Raw genomic sequence first — 20975 nt, forward strand, 5'->3', positions numbered from 1 at the left:
TAAGGTAAATAAAAAAACAGAAATTTTCTCCAAACTAGGGAAAGTTATATATAAACATATAAATTACATAATTTTAATATTTGTTGAATATGCTAATTTTTATAACAATTAAAATTATCCAGTAAAATAGTTATGTGTCCAAACATATATTTTTACAATTTAAAATAAATTATATTACCTTTTTTTCTTAAAAATCTTCTTAAAATTATATTACCTTTATTGAGGAATGATTGACATACAGAAGGCTGGACATATTAAATATATGCACCTTAGTGAGCTTAGAAATTTGCATAAACCCCTGAAACTAACTTTACAATCTATGCCATAAACCTATCCAATATCTCCAAAAGTTTTCTCCTGCCCTGTTTATTTATTTGTTTATTATTACTTGTGGTAACACTTAACATAAGATCTACTCTTTTACCAACTTTCAAAATCTATAATACAATATTGTTAATGACTGATAATATGCTGTAAAGTAGATCTCTAAGACTTCTTCATCTGGTATATTGAAGCTCAATTCCGACTATATCAGTACTTGGTTCAAAAATCCCCAATGGCTTTCCATTAAATACTGACAAACCCAAAAGTCTTTGCCTACTATTCAATATTTCCCAAATTATTTTTCCAATTTTAATCCCCATTACCTCCTTTTATGCACCCCAGTGCTGAGTAACAGCAAAGCATTGCTTCTTATACATTCCCTTTGAGTTTTTATTGCTTTGTTATTTTTATAGATTTCCATAGAAAATGAGGGAAATCAGTACAGGTACAGATTCCTTATATGCATCTACAAAGTAGTACTGAAGTCTGGGCTTTTAGTATACCCATCAGTCAAATGGCTAATCTTGTACCCCAATCAGTAATTTTCACTTATGCCAAACGTATCATGGTTAAAAATCAAGTAAAAAATATTTGTACATTTAATAAATCGATTAAATAAAAACTCTCTTTGACATAGGACAGAACTAGGCAGTTCAGAAAAGATAAAATGTAACAAATAGAAAAATGCTCAACTCAGAAAAGAAGCATAAATTTAGATTGAGAATTATAAATATATTAAAGCAGCAACACGGATGATGGAAATCAATAAAGAGCAGGTTGCAAAAAGCTAGCAGGATAATTTACATCTGTGTATATTATGAAGCAACCTTTCTGGAAGATAAATTTGGCACTATGTATCAACAGCTATGGATACAGAATGTACCTACACCTAGCAATCAACAATATGGATTTTTAAAACACTTTAATTTTTTCAATATGAAAATAATATGTGTTTGCATTATCAAATATTGAGAATAACGAGTAAAGTAATGAAAATAAGGAAAAGCATCTGTAACCACATGTCTGAGGTGTATTTATCACTGCCAATCTGTTAATAATATGATGTTTTTCCTTCCATCTCTTCATGTCTCTTCTTGCTCTTTCTGTTTATTCCAGTCTCTTCTCCCTTCCCTCCCTTTCTCTTACCTAGCCTTTATTTACATGGCATCATGTTAGGAGCATTAATCTTTGTGATATGCCTTCGGATTTCATCATACAGAAGTATTGCAAGATTTAACCATTCCAGTAATGCTCAATTCTGTTGTTTTATCAAAATTTTGCTAACTATAAATAACCAGCCAGTTAAATTTTTGTACATAAATCTTTATATTCATATCTCTGTTTCCCAATAATAAGTTTTTAAGAGTGGAAACGCTGCATCAAATGGTCTAAATACATATTAATACCAAAACAGGTATATATAAAAATACATACAAAGATAAATACACATATATAGTTATAAGATATATCAATAGAAAATGTAACAAGGTAAAAAGTCTCCCTTCATTCCCCACCCCATTCCCTTGTTTCTCCATTACTCAATCATGCTACCCAGAGACAATTGTTTTGGATAGGTCCTTGTGTATTACATTATCAGAAATGTCACACACATACACACGCATGCACACAAAAGATAATACAAAATTAATCTGTGACATGTTTTCTGATTATAAAATGTGTCTATTTTGTTCTTCTTCCTGATTTCCTGATTATAGAACATATGGTTTAGGATGATCTTCCTTAATATATCCCACCTGCCTGCTGAACAGTACGTTTTTAACTTTCCATACCATGTCCTCTCAAGATTCTCACCAATGCAATTACATATTTGAATTGCCAAGAAAAAGAATATGACTCTCTCCTAGTACTTGCCAAACTTTTTCCAAACTGAAGACAATCTTCAGAGATTCACTAGAACTCATAGGACCTGGCATGCAATTGTGCTTAAGGCTAGGATTTCTTATGTTCACATAGTGAGGGCACGCTGTTGGAAACTGAGGACAAAGACACAGGTAGAGTCTGGAGAGATCTAGGTACAGGTTTCCTATTTTGTCTATTATTTACACATTTTGTATTTAACTAACATTTTCATTTGGTTAAATATATGTGTGTATGTGTATATGCCCCTAAGCATTTAAAAAGAAGAAGTTTGTTTTCACTTTGTTTTAACCTTATATTCATTTTTTAGAGGTAGATATTTCAACAATTAAACATCTTTTTATATTTACAACCTCTTATGTTATTATTCTCATCAATTTTAGGAATTTACATTAAGGTAATACATAATTTTCTATATTCTAAACTAATAATGGTTTTAGGACCTGCCATCAATTTAATACATCTTGTTAATAATATGTAACAAGCATATTAAATACACATATAGATTTTAAAACATTTCCTGATTTTAATGTAGCCAAGATCTCTAAAAATACTTACTTTAGGATTGTTTATGGCCACTGATATGATGAAAATAGAATGACATACACCAAAATATTTACAGCAGAATTATTTAAAATACCAAACTGATATTTTAATAAATACCTAAAATTAGAGAAACAACTAAGTTAGGTATAGTGAGTCTAAATCTTATGCAGCAATATAAAATAATTATTAACATATAATTATAAGGATAATATTTATGAAAAATCATGGAATGAACTAGAACAATAAAGAATATAACTATACTACAGATAAAACTCTCTAAAAGCATGCTTGCCTACAGATAAACACTGGAAAGATACACAGGAAAAAAAATTGTAAAAGCACTTTAAAAGTTACCAACAATAAGTTTGGAGGGAATTCTACCTTTTGTTTTCCTACCCTTCAACCAAATTTTGTTCTAAGGCTATTTGGCAATAAATAGAAATAGAGAAAAATGTTAGTAACTTCAGAGATATAAAAGCAAGCAGCAAAGGCAGTCTTATTTTATCTCCCTCTTTTTTCTACCTAGGGCTGAGAAAAGGACAGGAGAAGAAACTGGGTGCAGAATTGGCTTTTGCCTCTTCTTCCTACCTGAGCCATCCAGACAGCACAGCTGCCCCCCAGGTAGGTCTCAACTAAGCTGTGTACACACGGTTGAGGCTACCATAGAACACAGGAGCTTTGTAGAGCACATCAAGTCCTCGATTCACTTGAAATAATATTACTCTCCTCTTTCAGTGATCTTCTCTGTTAATAAGAACCTTTAAGCTAATAACTGAAGGAAGATATAAAGAAGTTTTGGGGAATGGGCCATAATTGTCTTTGTTATCCAAGAAGCAATTATTTCCCATAGTTGGCTTTTTCCAGAATCACTGATATTACTACTTTCTTTCTCTGGTATCTCACTTTCTTTCTCTGTTTTATATTGCTATGCTTTGCATTTCTAATACATTTCATATCTTTGAGGAAAGGCTTATGTCTTTTTCTTTTTAATCTGCTATGTGCTTTTAAAAGTTTGGTTTATAGTAGATACATAAATTATGTATATAGTGGATATATATAGATAGATACATATAAATACAGATATTGCATTGAATCAAATTTACTTGTGTCATCTCTTAATGAGCATTTCTCTTTTTTAATGGTCTCTTAACTTCCCCCAAATAACCCATTTTAAGGTGGAGCTTGAATCAAATAGTTCATTTAAAAATGCCTATAGAGTAATGCTGTTATTTTTTTAAAATTTGCAGTGATACTGAAAGAAGAATATCTCAACAATGTCAGCTTCCCACCAACACCTCAGAGTCTGCCCACCCTTTTCTTGTTCACCTGTTTCCCGGCCTGCAGGCATTCTTATTTAATGTACTCCATATTGACAAATTCATCACTTTCCCACTGACACCCTCACTGTTGAAATCTTATTTTCCTCATTTGCCCCATCTTGTTTTTGCTCAAACAATTATATGCAAAATTTAACGTATACTCTTTAGATTAACCCCAACCCCATCCCTACTCACAGACAGACACATTTGGTTTTCCACATCAATTTTTTAAAAATCAAATATAACATAAAAATAGATTTTAGGGGATCTGGATTACTTCTGCATTTTTCAATACTTTTAAAACATGATTATACAAATTAAATATATGTGAGTTTTACTTTGCCAAAGTATATTTTTCAAAAAGCTAAAACAACAAAGTATATGCAAATATAAAGTGAGCACATGTCAAAGAGTTTTTTTAGCTCATTAATGATGAAACCACCAAGATGCTAAAGCTGGTCCCAAAAGTACTGGAGATATATATAGTGACTACGAGAAAAACAAGATTTCCAGTTCAGGTACAAAAGAACTTAATGTTCATAAAGGACAATAAAACTATAATCTTTCATCAAACATTATTTGTATCTTGCACACAACATTCATTTCTAATGCTATTTGATGAGAATCATCTATATTGCTATCCATTTTCTGAGAGCTAATAGGTACCCTTGGAAAGTTATAAGGGTTATTATCCTGAATAATAGTAAATAGCAAGTCAAGTAAGACAGGAGAATTAAGTAATCCCTTGGCCAGGCTTCTAGACAATGTCTTAGAGGATATGGAAAAGAATCAGTAATCCGGCTGGGCACAGTGGCTCACGCCTGTAATCCCAGCACTTTGGGAGGCCAAGGCGGGCAGATCCCCTGAGGTCAGGAGTTCGAGACCAGGCTGGCCAATATGGTGAAGCCCAGTCTGTACTAAAAGTACAAAAAATTAGCCGGCCATGGTGGTGCACACCTGTAATCACAGTTACTTGGGAGGCTGAGGCAGGAGAACAACTTGAACCCAGGAAGCAGAGGTTGCAGTGAGCCAAGATCACACCACTCACTCCAGTCTGGGCAACAGAGTGAGACTGTCTCAAAACAAAACAAAAAAAGACTCAGTAACCCTGTATTTTGGAAAATTTTTCTTAACAGTGCAAATTTCTTAGTAATGAACAATTCTTCACTGATACAATAATCTACCTGTAAACATGCCCACATTTGGTACATAAAGACTGGTGTGTTCATGCCTGACTAGAATTAAGTATCTCAAAGTTCAGGGCCTTTTAGCCTTCATCTAGGCAGCCAATCGGAACGGCAAGGACTATTTCAAGTAAATATCCTTCCTCCAAGAAACACTTAATCGAATGCCTGCTATGTGTCAAGTGTTGTGTTATACAGAAAAATATCCAATTCTTCTTCAAAGCTGAGAGCTTAATTAGAAAATATATGTACAATGTATTATGGTAGAGCCTAACAAGTATCTGCAAGGTGCCATGGGTCTCTCGGGGTACAACACATGATGTAAGCCTTTGGAGTGAAATCTGCCTGAATTTTACCTCTGAATATGTTGTTTATTGACTGACAAAATAACCAAAATACCCTTTTATATCTCAATTCCAAGCTTGAAAAATTTTTTAAAAGTGTATGACACAATCCTCTGACTTTTTATAACCTGAGGTTATAAAGAGAACTTAAACTGATGAGATAACTCTGGGTCATTATGCAAAATACACAATGCTGTGCTGCACTGTCACTCAGCAATGACCCAGAAAGCAATGAGTCATAAAGGACATATTTTTCTTTATGATAAATAACCCCAACCTGCTATATTTTTAAATTACTGTATCTGATTTATATGATTTTATACCTCTTACAGTTCTGTTCAATATCACTTTGATATGTACAGCAAAAATATTCATCATAGTTATGTGGTATTTTGTATAAAATGATGTAAATATGTGTCCATTGGACTTTTTTTATGTCTTGATAAATTAGGTTAGGTCACAATATGAAGGATAAATTGTTCTTTATTTTTGTCTTCCCGTCTGAATAATGGGCAGACTGCAAGACAATAATGATAGGGTACTAAACTACTACAGAGCCTCAAAGAAGTTCAAAGAATCTTATGTAAGACATTATGATGCAAGAGCAGTATTATTTTAACTTTCTAAGAGATGATTGTATAGTTAATCTTCTATATTACATTGAAAAAGCTTTCAACACTTCATTGTGTTCAATTATACTCCTGATTACTCAGATGGAGAAAATTTGGGAAAGTTTGGAGATGCTTAACGATGAGTTGCTGATGAAGTGTTTTCTCACTGCCCTTGTCTCCTAAAACGGAAGTATTTGGGTTTTGGGAATTTTAGTTATCCTTTTAGCCCTTGGTAGCAGCCTTCATCAAAGATTCAAGGGCCAATTTTAATTAAGAAAGGTTAATGGCAGGTAGTGGCTCATGCCTGTCATCCCAGCACTTTGGGAGGCCAAGACAGGTGTACCACCTGAAGTCAGGAGTTCGAGACCAGCCTGGACAACAAGGTGAAACCCCATCTTCACTAAGAACACAACATTAGCTGAGCATGGTAGTGCATGGCTGTAATCCCAGCTACTCGGGAGGCTGAGGCAGGAGAATCACTTGAACCCAGGAGGCAGAGGTTGCAGTGAGCCAAGATAGTGTCACTGCACTCCAGCCTGGGCAACCAAGCAAGACTCCATCCAAAAAAATAAAAAGATTGCCAATGAGCTCCAAAGAGCTTCCTTTCATTCCAGATATCACTTGCAGCAGAGGCATCACCAGGCTACCTCAGGCAAGCATGATGGACAACTGCATTTTCGATCTTCTCTGCACCCCTTTTCGTTTGTTCCTTCCCTCAGAAATTATACCCCAGAAATCTACAGTTCCGATGTTCTTTAAAGAGCAGTGGTTTTTCTGGAGAAGAATATGTCAAACAGAATTCCATTTCCTGAACCACATTTCTCTTCTGTCTTCCAGGATATAACTGGAGATGAACTCATTTAGAAAAAAAAAAACAAAAAATACATACCACACAGTTTGATCTGGAATGCAAATAAAAGCTTTTGGTCCATGATCTGAATTTCTGCCTGTCAAGTAGGGAGCAGATTCAAGATCTTTGCATTTGCTTTCTTTATCAGAGAGATAAAGGAATACTCAAGAGCAAGGGAAAAATATAGGCCTTTGATTCATTCAATTCATTATTACTTTTTGTCAAACATGTAGATAGAAAGTTCTTGTCATCACTGAATTTATAAGTCAGCAAGAAGGATCAACATTGGGCAAGGGTAGTTAATGCAATTGGTGCTTGCAGGAGATGTGTACCAAGGATATGGGTACGTAGACAATGAGGGCTTAGTATGGCCTTAGAAAAAGGAAATGATGTGTTAGCTGAGACACAAACATGAATTGGACAGTGAGTAAGGTGGATGTCTCTCTAGGCAGAGAAAACTGCACATGCCAAATTACAGAGAGTCTGTCAGTTAAGTGGCATTTTTGGAAATTCTGAGAGAAAACACATGAGGACAATGTCAAGAGAACAGTTCCAGGGAATTCCACAACTGAGTGTGGGTCACTGGCTGAGGAGGGCACTCCGAGGGACTAGGATAAGCCAAGATAAATCCTAGGAAGAGCCTATGGCATAAGTCACAGCAAACCTCCTACTGAGTCAGGCAACTCAAAGCACAGAGCTGTCCATCAGGAGTAGGGTCAGCGAGAGAATCATCCCTGACAGCCTTCTTCCTGCCATATGCTTCTTCTGAAGCCCTGGGCTGGGACTCCAGGTCTCTTCTCAATGCTTCTTGAAGTGACAGGCGCCTAGGGCAAGCCATGGGAGTGGTGGCTGACATCTATATGTTATGCGTTAGTTACCTGTCACATATTTTTAAAAAATGAATTGTTTCTAAGGGCAGGATAGGTATTTTGTCTATGAGCATAGTCAATGTCAGTAAATATTTAATTAAATCAAGTATTTCAAAAGCCTCACTCTTGCTCTATTAGATATATAGGTAATTTTAGATAGCAAATTCAAACACGTTTGTCAACCCACTTTTCTATCAGCAACTTCCTAACAAACATTTGGATGAAAAATCGACACACTGAGAAGTCAACAGATAGTTTTTGTTTTTCTGAGGCAAAAATCTTTAGTGATTCACTATCCTTTTCTACTTCCCCTTTTTTCTTTCCTTGGCACACATCTCTCCTTTTAATTTTCATCCCTATAGATTACAAAATCTTGCAGAAAATTAGGTCGCTATATGCCTCACCCAAAGGGAAACTCCAAAAATGTAGAAAAGAAAATTAGTTCACCTTCAAGAAGTAATTTTAACTTCACTCTAAAATAAAAACTCAGAACTTTATATCGACAAAAGAAAGTTGAGCTGTCTCTCCTCTCAGTTTTTTCCTCTGTTTTCCCACGTTTCAGGACAGAGGCTGCTGCCACAGAGCCTGCTCTTTGGGTTCTGGAGGAAGACGCTGTGTAGAATGTAATGCTAGGGGTTTGCAGGAATATTACTGACATCTTCCCAAATGAAACCTTGGCCATTTATTTTAATCATTGTTACCTCTGTATCTGAAGCATCTAGAAGAATCAACGGTACAGAGCAGACACTCAAGCAGTATTGGCCGAATAAATAATTGAGTGACGCATTATCAAATCAATACCTACTGACTTTAGACATTTGGGAAAATACGTGTGTGCACATGCATGTGCAATATTACCATCCTGATTATCACCGTTAACATTTCAGTGAAATATTTTTGGAAGATTCCATATCAATGTTATTGGAGCTCCTAAAGAGATCATGATGATTGAATCCTGGAAAAGTTAATCAAGGTATTCAAGAGGGCCAGGGACAGGCAAAAAACTGATTTGAAAGAGAAGCTGAGAGGACACTTTAGGATGAATCTTTTCAAATAAGTTCAAGCAGACCAATAGAATCATTTACTCCAGAAAATCTCACTAAGATGCCTTCAGGAACACAGTACAAAGGAAAAGAAGATTGTGTCTGACTGTATGAAAAAAAAAGTTGTAGGTCTTGAAGTTTCTGTTTATGGCAGATAATATATAGTACTTGACCTCTCTTACCCTGTAATCTATGAATCTCTATTATTTCCCTTGATATGTACCAGCCTCAAATTTAATTCTACTTTGACTGGCAGTGAGAGTTGTTCACACTCCAATATTTACAGAAAACATCAATTTCCATAAGCCTAGATATTTATGAATTACATTAGAATTATTTGTGTGATATACGGCAAATGTATTGCTGACCTAGTTAGAATTCTTTCAAAAGTGCTTTGTTAGTGCATTTGAGAAGTTTAATATGCAGGGTGGCCTGTTTAGAGTAGGTTCCACTTAATTCATCATGTCCAGCTATAGTGACAGCTACTTTAAGTTTTGGGCCAAGAACAAGTTTATTCAATCCCAAATCTGTACATCCATTCCGCCTAGAAAGTAACCTCATTGCATATCACCTAGCAGTGGCCACAGTCCCCTGGGCTGAGCAGATTTCTTCCCCTTCTCCAACAACCTCCCTTTGCTCACCACATGTCTGTATTCTCATTCCTGATCATCACAGATCTACTCTAAACCTTATTTCAAAATCCCTGATCCTGTCCAGGAGCGATGGCTCATGCCCGTAATCCTAGCATTTTGGGAGGCCTAGATGACTGGATCACTTGAGGCCAGGAGTTTGAGACCACCCTGGCCAACATGGTGAAAACCCGTCTCTACTGAAAATACAAAAATAGGCCAGGCATGGTGGTACACACCTGTAATCCCAGCTACTTGGGAGGTTGAGGCAGGAGAATTGCTTGAACCTGAGATGTGGAGGTTACAGTGAGCAGAGATCATGCTACTGCACTCTAGCCTGGGCAACAGAGTGAGACTCTGTCTCAAAACAAACAAACAAACAAAAACAAAAGCAAAACAACCTCATATTTTTCTTTGTTCATTATGATCCCATCCATTTTCCAATGAGGGAGTTTCCAAAATTATAACTTCCCAAATTATTGTGCTTTGACTAACCAGTAAATAAATCTCTAAGCAAAGAATGGCTTAAGAAAATATGTGTTCTAGGACAGGAAAGTGCCTGGCCACAGAGACAAAGCTCAAAAATATTAAAACAATAAAGAAGGAAAATAGAAGATAAAATCCACATCAGTAACTCGTTCAACAAATATTAATTGATGGCTTACTATATGCCAGATACTTGGGTCAGGGCTGATGGTACAAATAGTGAGCAAAACAGATGGAATCTCTGCTCTGAGGAATCTCACAGTCTACGGTGGACAGAAATATCAATCAAATAACTGAAAGAGAAATGTAAAATGGCAAAATGTACAACAGTTTAGATGTGTTGCTACTGTGACAGTATTTGATTATAAGATGTGATATAGACAAAAAATATTGTTAAAGGAGTAGCATGTATTAAGGCTATGAGAAGAGAGGAGCAGCATTGTGTATTTGAACAAAGAAATGAAGGCTGGTGTGGTTGGAACTGAGAGAGATTAGGTTAGAGAGGAAAATAGGGACCAGACAATGCTGGGGCTTTTAAGACATGTTCAACTACATGCAAAGGGAAGCAGATTTACATAGGATCTCAAACTGTACATTCAGTCACATGGTTCACCTGCACCCTTTGTCCATACATGGTATCGATACTTCTTTTATGTTAGAGATGCTGATGAAAGGAAATGCTTGAATAGAAATGGGGTGAACTAATCTGTATATTGAACTTCAACACAAGGTCCTGGTATGAGTGGTCCAAACCCAATACCTTGTATTCTTCTTCCCATCTTGTTTCTTTTTATTTTTAAATTTCAACTTTTATTTTAGATACAGCGGGCACATGTGCAGGCTTGTTACCTGGGTATATTGTATGATGCTGAGGTATAGTGTACTCAACCTGTCACTCAGTTAGTGAGTATAATACCCACTAGGTAGTTTATCAATCCACTCCCACCTCCCTCCCGCTCCCCCTCGGGCAGTCCCCAGTATCTACTGTTCCAATGGTTATGTCCATGTGTGCTCCATATTTAGCTCCCACTTATAAGTGAGAACATGCAGTCTTGGTTTTCTGTTCTTGTGTTAATTCACTTAGAATAATGGCCTCCAGCTGCATCCATGTTGCCACAAAGGACATGATTTCATTCTTTTATGGCTGCATAGTATTCCATGGTGTGTATGTACCACATTTTCTTTTTTAAAAAATAGATTTCTGAGTCAGCTTAGCATGCAGTGATGCACTGCATCATTTGTTTGTGGTTGCAACAACAGGTTGCTGTACACTGTCCGTGGCATTAGCTAGAGGTGGCCCCTTGGAAGTACTTATGTCTCGCAGTTGACAATCACAGTAGAATTAGCTTGAGACATTCACAGAGATATCCTGGCACATTATTTGATTTTCAGGAGGTCTAGAGTTACTGTGGAGGAAAACAGATTTGAAACTTGTTTTTAACTCATGTCTGGAAAAGTATAGAGAAAATGCAATAGGCAGAATTCAGATTTTAAATGTGGCAAGAGCCTGAGGGTAATAGAATTCAAAGTTTTGGAGAGAGAGGGTGCTGTAGTAAAGCACAAATACTGCATCTTTTAGAGGCCCATCCGCTCTGCTTGAGACTCACACTTCAAAGAGGGGTTTGTGGAGAGTATTCTCCATTCGACAGAAAGGTGGAGCTGGAGAAATAGTGAGAAATAAAGCAGATAAGTCAAGGGGCCTTAAAAGTTAGGAAAGCAGGCCGGGAACAGTGGCTCACGCCTGTAATCCAGCGCTTTGAGAGCCCGAGGCGGGGGAATCACAAGGTCACAAGTTCAAGACCAGCCTGACCAACATGGTGAAACCCCGTCTCTACTAAAAATACAAAAATTAGCTGAGCATGGTATTGCGCACCTGTAATCCCAGCCACTTAGGAGGCTGAGGCAGCAGAATCGCTTGAACCCAGCAGGCAAAGGCTGCAGTGAGCTGAGATTGCACCACTGCACTCCAGCCTGGGCAACAGAATGAGACTCTGTCTCAAAAAAAAAAAAAAAAAAAAGCGAAATAGGTAGGAAAGTAATAATCAGGAGGTTGGCCCAGAAGGACTAGAGAGACCTCGGCAGACAGACAGACCCCCACAGCAAGGGAGGACTGCCAGTGGGAGGGGAAGTAGGAGCAGGAATGAAGGCACAGACTAGAGCTTAGAGAACAAGACAAGGAAACCTGTCCCGTGTTCCTCTGGGTACTCCAAGGTACATGATCTGCTATGTGAGCATAGAAGCTGTTGATCTAGTACATGCAGGACAAAGTAGACAGTCGTCATCCTCAGACCTTACCTGCTAGTGGGATTTATGGGACAGTCCAGTTGTGTTGTGCTGGGCTATCTAGCTCTATGCTTGAAACATACTTAGATAATATTGTTCATGTGTGCGTATGTGTGTGTGTGCATGTACACGTGTGTGCGTGTACATGGTCAGTGTACCAGCAAGAGTAATTTAATGGTTCAAAGATCCTCATCTTGGAAAATGTCTCATGCTATAAAGTTGAATACTGCTTATCACCAGATATCAAATTCCCAGAAGAGGGTAAAATCACCTTTAAATGGAGAACTGAAGTTATATTTGTGGGCCCTCTTCTCCTATATCTCCTTGTGATACATCCTTGTGCTAATTTGGATGTGAAACTTGCATGATAGGAGAAGACATGCTGAACCGGAAGGTCTGTGCAATGTGGAAGGAGGTGTGCTTTTCATGTCTCTTGTACTCATTGAACCGTGAGTGCAGAATGGCTTCACCTGTGCCACAGTACTTGGCGGGATCATGATGTCAATTAGGTTTCATGAGACTCTGTAAAGCAAATTTGTTTATTTGCTCACTGAGTTATCCAAAGACAAAAGGAGGACTGTGCCTCCAGCACAATAATTAATTATAAAGTCATCACACATATTGCATTAATGTTGGCTGACTTCTCACAAGTCCCTCTCAGAGGGCAGGGGCCATGTGTAAATATAACTCTATTTAGCATCCACTAAAAAGACACTTTGATTGGAATCTGTGTGATCATCAACTTCTTTACTAGGTTGTGTGTTCCTTGAAGGAAAGGATTTTATCTTTCATTTATTCAATAAATATTTATAAAGCAGTAAAAAAATAGCAAAAATATCTTCATGCAGCTTATGTTCTTTTTTAAATTTAATTATTTTTAATTGGCAAATAATAATTGTATATATTTGTACAATTGTATATAAATTGTACAATTTGTGATAGGTATACAATTGCAGGATGATTAAATGAAGCAATTAAAATATTCATCACCTCATATATTTCTCATTTCTTTGTGGTAAGAATGTTTAAACCTAGAAGGACCCTATAAAATTGAACTTTATATTCTTTGACCAACACCTCCCCTTTTCCTGTTCACCTGCCCCTGGCCCCACAGCCTCTGATAATGACCACTTCACTCTACTTCTTTGACTATTTTCATTCCACATATAAGTAAGATCATGCAGTATTTGTCTTTGTCTTATTTCATTTAATGTAATGTCCTCTAGATTCATCCATGTTGTCACAATGACAGAATTTCCCTCATTTTTAAGGTTGAATGATATTCCACCTGTGTGTATATACCACATTTTTTTAATTCATCTTTTTCCTGAACCCTTGGGTTGCTTCCATATCTGTGCTATTGTGAATAATGATGCGATAAACATGAGAGTGCAGGTATCTCCTAGACATCCAATTTCAATTCCTTTGGCTTTCCACCCAGAAGTGGGATTGCTGAATCACAAAAATGGTAATTCCATTTTTAATTTTCTGAGGAGCTTCCATACTGTAGTTCTGTAATAACTATATTAATTTATATTCCCACCAATAGTGTCCATGGACTCCCTTTTCTCCACATCTTGCTGATACTTATCTTTCATCATCTTGATAGTAGCCATTCTAACATGTGTGATGGGAATATTGTGGTTTCAATTTGCATTTCCCTGATAATTAGTGATGTTGAGCATTTTTTCATATATCTGTTGGTGATATGTATGTCCCTTTTTTTTTGAAATATCTATTCAGGTCTTTTGCCCACTTTTTAATCAGGTCATTTGGAGGTTTTTTTGCTGTTAAATTCCATATCGATTTGGATATTGATCCTTATCAGATGCATTATTGGAACTATTTTCTCACATGCTGTGGGTTGTCTTTTCACTCTGTTGTTTCCTTTTCAGCAATTTTAAATATGATGTAATCATCCCATTTGCCTATCTCTGCTTTTATGGCCTGTACTTTTGGGGTAGTATCCAAGAATTCATTGCCCAGACCAATATCATGGAGCTTTCCTCTTTCTTTTCTTCTAGTAGTTTTATAGTTTCAGGTCTTACACATCGAGTATTTCTCTAACACTTCTATAATGCTTACTGTATTCCAAGCACAGGTCAAAGCTCTTGACATATATTAACAACTTAAAGCAACAACCCAATGAGTCAGGTACTAGGCTATTTCTATCTTATGTATTGAAGGAAACTAAAGCTGAAGCAGTTTAAGTGTTATCCAAGGGTGCAGAACTAGTAAGTGGTGATGCTGGAATTTGTACCCTGGCAGTTTGGCTTCAAAGTCTACCTGCTTTTTCACTTTATTATCTCTTTCCTTTTAACTTACCTTTTTATTACTAGTGCCTAGCATAGTTCCCTGCAAAGAATAAATGAGTGCTAATTGCATAAGCCAATGAAACAATGACATTTATCATGCTAATGGTGATGATGGTGAAAAGATACTGATAATAATGATTTATATTCATTGAATTGCCACCCATACAATGTTTCATAATTTGTAAGCACCATATCATGTGATCTTTTTTTAAATCATACTTTAAGTTCTGGGATACATGTGCAGAACGTGCAGGTTTGTTACATAGGTATAAAGTGCCTTAGTGGTTTGCTGCACCCATCAACCCATCACCTAGGTTTTAAGCCCAGCATGCATTAGGTATCTGTCCTAATGCTCTCCCTCCCCTCACCTCCCACCCTACAACAGGTGCTGGTATGTGATGTTCCCCTCCCTGTGTCCATATGTTCTCATTTTTCACCTTCCACTTATGAATGAGAACATGTGGTGTTTGGTTTTCTGTATCTGTGTTAGTTTGCTGAGAATGATGGTTTCCAGCTTCATCTATGTCCCTGCAAAGGACATGAACTCATTCTTTTTTATGGCTGCATAGTATTCCATGGTGTATATGTGCCACATTTTCTTTATCCAGTCTATCATTGATGGGCATTTGGGTTGGTTCCAAGTCTTTGAGACTGTGAATAGTGCTTCAATAAACATACGTGTGTATGTGTCTTTAAAGGAGAATGATTTATAATCCTTTGGGTATATACCCAGTAATGGGATTGCTGGGTCAAATGTAATTTTTGGTTCTAGATCCTTGAGGAACCACCACACTGTCTTCCACAATGGCTCAACTAATTCACACTCCCACCAACAGCGTAAAAGCATTCCTATTTCACATCGTCTCCAGCATCTGTGGTTTCCTGACTTTTTAATGATCGCCATTCTAACTGGCATAGGATGGTATCTCATTGTGGTTTTGATTTCCATTTCTCTAATGACCAGTGATGATGAGCTTTTTTCCGTATATTTGTTGGCTGCATAAATGTCTTCTTTGGAGAAGTGTCTGTTCATATCCCTCGCCAACTTTTTGATTTTTTTTTTTTTTGGAGATTTGTTTAAATTCCTTGTAGATTCAGGATATTAGCCCTTTGTCAGACAGATAGATTGCAAACATTTTCTCCTTTTCTGTACATTGCCTGTCACTCTGATGATAGCTTATTTTGCTGGGCAGAAGCTCTTTAGTTTAATTAAATCCCATATCTGAATAGCAATAGTGTCAGTGTTTAGCAGCTTCCCTAGACTGATAGTAAACCTGAGACCTAGAAAAATTAACCTAATCACGTAATGTTAGACACCTGGTAAGCTATAGAACCAGCACTTGAATCCTGGTCTTCCTAACCTTAATAGCCATGCTCTTTCACTACAGCTAAAAGTCACCAAATCTGGGATTATTTCTGCCATTTGTTTAGTGGCTTGAGAACAAATATTTATAACATATTGTTGTACATGAATCTCATCTTATAAAATAAGATTAAAATATACTTTGTCAAGCAAAGATTGTTGAAAACATAAAAATTCTCGAACAACAAAATAAAAACCGGTCTCTCTCTCTTTCTCCACATACATACTCAAAAGTGCATTCACACACATATATGCTCTTACCCCACAGGATAGAAAGTTGAAAGTCACTATGCATCAACCATAAATCCCCATAGATCTAATCCAAAGAGTCTGAATGAAATTGAGATAAATATAGTAGGTGCAATGGATAGAATACAATTTGTGATTTAAAATCCATAAAACAACTCTAAGGGCATTGTGATTTATTCTATATTAAACCCATTTCCCAAGCCTAATATTTATGCCCACATGTTTTTAATATGCTATTTAACCACACATTTTACAGATATAAACATCACCATATGAGCTTTCAATTAGCATTGATTTTCTTCCTGAAGACGTGCCTATTGGAATGAAATGTTAGGAATGGCTGGGAACTGATGTATGTGGAGTTAAAGTGCTGTTAATTCAATTGCTTTATCTGATCCAAAGTCACTTAGATTATATTAAATTAGCCATCTGCTTGGCTTTCACCTTGGAATGTCTGCCAGATGCTGAATGTGTTTACAGAGTTCATTAGCAGACCCAACCTTAACAACAACTTTCTTGTGGTGTAACACCAGTGACCAGAAGTTTCCCTGAAAAGACATCATAGGAAAAACAAGTATAAGCTACACTTAAATAAATGTTTTTTAAAATGGAATGTTTACATTTATTCTCAAACTTAAACATCTTTTTAGTGGAAGGGAATTTGGACAAAGGATTCTTACTAAAATACCAACTGATCTTTCACTTCTCTTTTGACAGGCAACGACAATTGATCATACTCTAATATTAATAAAAATACCAATTTTCACAGATCTAGATATTATTAATTATATTAGAACTATTCATGCAATATACACCAAAGGGAATCTTCTACCACTTTACACTTTTAATTTAATTGTGTTGAGTGAATTCCCACGAGCAGATGACTATTCTACCTTGTAGTATATTATGGTGCATTAGAGTCTAGTGATGGAAATTAAAACGTATAATCTAATTTTATTACCATGACAAAGAAACTATTAGGTGAGGACCACTACATTTTGAAGGAGTTATAAGCAGCAACATTGGAGTTGGTTCTTTAACATTTTAGAATAACTGCATGTAAGGCATCCTAAGCAAAGTAAACAATTATGAAAAGGCTTTTTCAGCTGGGGAGTTAATAATAGAATGTGGCAACTGGAAAAAGATGAAGCTGGAAAGACTCTCAGAGGCCAGATAATGAAGATCCTTGATTACTATCTAGGAAATTTGGTTGTTAATTGATAGGTTATAAACAGGGAGCCACTGAATTAGTTTTAAGCAGAGAAGTTACATGGCATAGCATGTCATGTAGAAACATAATAAAAGTGTAAAATATATGAAGAAATTAAGCAAATCAAAGTCACCTAACTTAAGCGATTATTGTAAAGGTACAGGAGAGAAAATGAAAACCTTATCCTAAACAGATAAAGTGGAGATGGAAAGGGGAGAGATGTAACAATGTAACAGTTAATTAGGAAATAAATGCAATGAAATGTGTTTCACAATTAGAAATGAGAATGTAAACAGAGGAGGATATTGCAGATAACTTTAAGATTTCTGATTTGTATAATAGATGATTATGAGTTCAAATTTAGGAGGAAGGTTATGGAAATTAGAGGGACTATGGGACCATGACTTTATCTTTGGACATTTTGGATTTAATGTGACTATTAGATATTCTTGGAGGAATGTCTGTAGATAATTAGTTTGTAAGTCTGAAATTCAAGACAGTGATCTGAGCTAGAGATACAAAGTTAAAGTTCATTGCTGTGTATTCTAAATTTGGGATGGTAAAAATTAAATGAAGCTATCTAGGAAGTATATGTGTAATGAGAAGATAAGGATACTCAACATAAGACTCAATATTATTGTCTAAGGCATAGGAGGAAGAAAAGATTGCAAAGGACTGCTCAAAGAAGTAAAAGGAAAACCAGAAGAAGGTATGATGGCAGAAGACACCGGAAAAGAGAGTTACTACAATAAGCAAAAAGGATCAGGACAGTCTCATGTTACAAAGACATATTCTCTTTTACTCACAGTACTATAAAACCCAAGAAGTCAAATTAAAGTACCGAGGAAGAGGAAGAAAAAGAAAAGCTGGTGGCAGCTGAGGAGGAGGAGGAGCAGAAGAAAAAGGAAAGGAGAAGGAGGAGGAGGAGGAGGAGGAGGAGGAGAAGGAGAAACAAAAGAAGAAGGAGAAGGAGACGAAGGAGGAGGACAGGCACAGAAATTAATGAAATGTGTTGAAACTGTCCAAACCTGGTTATATATAAAATAAATTCTACAAATTCTGAGACTAGGCTTCACACCTTAGTTACTAATTTATCCATCCACAATGAGAAAATCAGAGGTGGGAGAGAGTAGATAACATTTAATAAACTAAGAACAATATTAACATGTTTTATCTAGAGTAGTCAAATGTCTTTCCAGTACATAATGTCACTGAAAGTTTAATCAGCATTATGAACTACTTGGAAAATTGTTATTATATCATCATTCTCATCCTCATTTTATTGTGAAAAAAATGAATACTTAGAAATATAAAAGTTAAAAAACCTGCTTATTCACATACAGTCTGTGATGAGACTATATGAGAATAGGACATTTAGGACCCAAGCCCAAATGTCTTGGCTTCAAATTCCAATCTGCAGTAGACAACTAAAATGCATTCTGGGTTCTGTGATGAACACTGCAACTGTCTTGGCCAGATCATCTCTCTCCTTCAGGGAGTAAATGAGAGACTTGAGATGAACTCCCTCCCAGCTCTGTGAGTCTGCATTTCTATTAAATATTCTGAAAGTTTTGCAATTGCAAATGTCCCCCAGTATTAATAGTTACCCAAACCTACAAAAATACTACTTTAAAGTCAATTAATTTTCTAAAGAACTAAAGTTTATATCTTGGAGCAAAGTATTTCATTTTGATTATCATTCAATATTTATAAAAGTTCACATTTCTGCTAGGTTGGAGCACTAGCTCCCATAACAGGCTATAATAAATGATAATGGATAATTATTTCAATTACCTTGCTCCTTTTCTTAGAGATACTCACTTGTATTACAAATTGGACAATGCTCATTCATTTTGATGCACTAGTTCCAAAATAACTTGTAGGCTTTCATTGATAACGGTAATGTATTTGAGTCGAGGGATATTAATTGACAGCAACTTACTCAACACATCAACTCTACACATTTCACCTGATTTCTTTAATTTTTAATAGACATTAGTTTTTAGAACAGTTTTAAATTCATAGACAATTTAGATGGTGCAGATAATCCCCATATGTCCCACACCCACAATTGACATCCTACAGAAGTATGTCACATCTGTTACAACTAACGAACTAATTTTGACATATTATTAACTGAAGTCCATAGGGCATTTAGTTTCCCAATGTCAACACATTTTTATTAACTCAAGGCCATTTTTCATTCAAATTTCCTTAGTTTTCTCCTAATATCATTTTTAAAATTTTCTTTTTCAAGATCCCTTTCAGGATGCCACACTAGTTAGTGTCATGTATCTTTAGTCTCCACATATTTTTGACAGTTTTCTTGTTTTTGATGACTGACAGTTTTGAGGAGTACTTCTCAGGCACATTATAGGGTTTTTCTTTATTGATAGTTGTCTGATGTCATTTCTGATGGTTAGACTGAGACTAGGGGTTTTGTGGAGGAACATAACAGAGGTAAAATGTCATTTCCATCACATAATATCAAGAGTACAAACTATCAACATGATTTACGACTGCTGATGTTGACCTTGGTCACCTTTTGACTGAAGTCATGTTTGTTGTTTTTCTCTACTGCAGTGTTCCTCTCTTTTCCCCTTTCCATACTATACTCTTTGAAAGAATGTCACGATGCAAAGTACAATTTAAGGGGAGGGAATTTATTTTCCCCCTCTTTGCAAGTGGAATATTTCAATAGCTTAATTAGAATTTTTTCCGTAGAAGATTTGTCCCTTCTCCTCCATTTAATAATTAATTTAATCATTTATTTACATCAATATGTTCTGATGGATATTTATTTCGTATTTTGGCTAACAATCCAGTACTATTTCATTTGTCACCCAGATGATTTCAGCTTTTGCCACTGGGAGCTCTATTAGTTGGCTCACTTGCTTTATTTTACTGGAACATCAGTGTATATTTATATGCTTTGGAAATAGCCTTCCAAGTAGGGACCATGGGAAAAAGTTAACAAAGAGAAAAAACAAGTGTTTAAAGTTAAATATTATAATTAAATAAAAAAAATAAACATATTAAGTCAGTATGTAAAAATATTTCTAAAGTATTTAAACAAATGCCAAAATTTAAGTTAATGATACAATACAAAGATATTTACTTAGCATTATAAGTAATTATGATACTATATAAAAAATCTACTGAAAATTAGAAAAAAATCATTACCTATGACTAACATAACTTCATCCCTAGAAAAATCTAAGGAAATCCATTTTTAAAAACTATATTTGATAAAATAATTTTAGTTAAACAAGCAAATAAACCTCAGTAACATTCCTGTACAAGAATGGGATAAAGAAGGGATAAGATAGAACAAAAAATTCCATTTATTCTCAAAAATAAAGCATAAAATCTATTTTTATGAGAACACAGTTTTGTTATCAAGATAACTAGACTTCTATTTCTAACTGCATGGTAGACCAGATACCATGAATGGCCTTTCTTATAGCAATAA

General features: G+C 35.8%; 1 long non-coding RNA gene across 1 annotated transcript in view; it reads left to right on the plus strand.

The window, feature by feature from the left end:
- The window catches only part of LOC103876778, a 73478-nt gene extending 55068 nt beyond the window's left edge, over positions 1-18410 (plus strand). The window contains exons 3-4 of the long non-coding RNA XR_636156.3: positions 3275-3369; positions 18312-18410. This is a non-coding gene — a long non-coding RNA (uncharacterized LOC103876778). The remainder of the gene's footprint in view (positions 1-3274; positions 3370-18311) is intronic.
- The last annotated feature ends 2565 nt before the right edge of the window (positions 18411-20975 follow it).

This window comes from Papio anubis, chromosome 14 (assembly GCF_008728515.1).
Source record: "Papio anubis isolate 15944 chromosome 14, Panubis1.0, whole genome shotgun sequence".
Lineage (NCBI taxonomy): Eukaryota > Metazoa > Chordata > Mammalia > Primates > Cercopithecidae > Papio > Papio anubis.